Here is a 2,051-nt window from a genome sequence, read left to right on the forward strand (position 1 = left end):
AGTGGGCTGGGTGTGAGCGTTTTCAATAACTTGTTGTACAAGATTTCCAGGGATCCATAGCTACCATTTGTTCTTTAAGTTCCAAATCGCTTTTATGTTGTTGAAAATTAGTTCTGAGGGCCTGGCACAGTGAGATCCACGTAACTCGTTCCACAGATCGACGGTATCTCCAATACCAATCCTTGGCATCATGAGTAAATAGGCTCTGTACGCGCTCGCATAGAAGGTTGAAATTCCCCCAAGTGTATCTATCACCTGACACTCAATGCGGTAGATAAAACTGTCGACAGACATGCGCGTTGACCCATCGAATGTGATGCCCCAACTCGAAATAAGTTGTGAAATTCTGCTGGAATTGGGAACACTTGACATGTCGCTAAAACGCAACTGGTCAACAGCACGATAGAAATTGTGGTTCGGCAAGTGTGGGATGTCCCTTGGCCAGAACGGAGTCGAGTTATTAGGCTGGGGATTTGCATGAGCATTATTTCCTACTGGGCTAGTATTATCTACTGGTGGAACTGCCTGCGTATTTGGATTTCCCGCATTCAAGTTTAATCTAGTCAATACGTTAGCAAGAGTGCTTTCGAGTCTTTGCTCGATTAACTGTCCTACGCGGTTCTCAAGATCGTCAAATAACGTGGCCTGTCTAGCAGAGATTACAGCAGAAACAATGTTCCTAACGCGACTTTCCTCATCCTAATTGCTCATATTTTGTGATTGAGCCGTAGTCAAATTCGCGGTCCCTTCACAGGCCTGTCCCTGCTCCTGGCTATTCTGAGGCAGTTCTAAATCCCTATTACGACCTCGGGTACGTGTGCCCGTATTTTGCTGAAATTCACTAGAAGTGCATTTAGCTCGGCATTGTGGACACGAGGAATTCCTCTTCAACCAGTTTAGCAAACATGATCTGTGGAAGCGATGAGAACACGCAGTCGTTAGAATATCATCGCGATCAGAAAATACTCCTTGGCATATCGTGCAACCTTGCGGTGGCATATGATCGTTGCTAAGATGAACGGACATTATAACCAAAAATGTAATCAACCTATTAGCGAAAAAAGCAAAAAAATAAAAAATCGAAAGTTTTATCTAAAAAAAATCGAAAAAGTCCCTCCCAGTACTAATTCACGGAAAAAATTATTCAATCACTAAATAAAAGCAAGAAATTTGTACGTAAAACGATTAAGGGCCGTTTGCACCATGTCTAGTTAATTCTAACTCCCAGTTAAACATCTTTATCGACGTTATCGACACCCATCATATAACATGTGATCGATAACGCAGTTAACGTGCTTAACTGAAGGATGTACCTCCAGTTAGCGTTAACTAGACATGGTGCAAACGGCCCTAAGTAGGAGGCCCACCTGCTAACCAAATTTGGAATTAAGATATTTAAGGCAAACAAAAAGAGAAAACAATATTCAACGTCCTCCACTGTCGCAACCTCAGCAAATCCAATTCAAAAGCATATAATTTTCATAAGATATCTAGACACGTTTATTAAAAAAAATCTATACACATACATATACATTCAATCCATGTGCATAGGTAGTAAACAATGTGCCTAATGATACATGTAGATATGTAGATAGATAAACAATAAATAATAACTGGACATATGTATATATATAGTATGTGCTATAATTCTTCCACATTAACGGCAAAGTGAAGAAAAAAAATTATTTAATCAATCTATCAAGCGGATTGAAACGCAAAATAATGTATCTGCAGCAGAACAAAATTTGATCGTCAAGAAATTGGTCTGACTCCTTAGTGGTGTGGTAGTATAGTTTGGCTAGGGTAACTCCAAGCTAAACGGCAGTGGGTGCTCAAAGAATTGGTACAGAAAAAAAACAACCAAATTAAAACTCTAAAAATTTGCAAAAAAAAAAATCTCGAAAAGAATTGGAGACCAACTGAATTGTCAGAGCTTCCTTAATCTGAGAGGAAATTTCGCTATCGGTTGCCTAGCTGGCATATAGTCGAGCTACAAACAATGTTCCAGATAGTTATCCTAACTCATGAAAACCCTGAAAACTCGAAAAAAA

The sequence above is a fragment of the Rhagoletis pomonella genome, unplaced genomic scaffold (genome assembly GCF_013731165.1).
Source record: "Rhagoletis pomonella isolate Grant_MI unplaced genomic scaffold, Rhpom_1.0 Rhpom_scaffold_00035, whole genome shotgun sequence".
In the NCBI taxonomy this organism is placed as follows: domain Eukaryota; kingdom Metazoa; phylum Arthropoda; class Insecta; order Diptera; family Tephritidae; genus Rhagoletis; species Rhagoletis pomonella.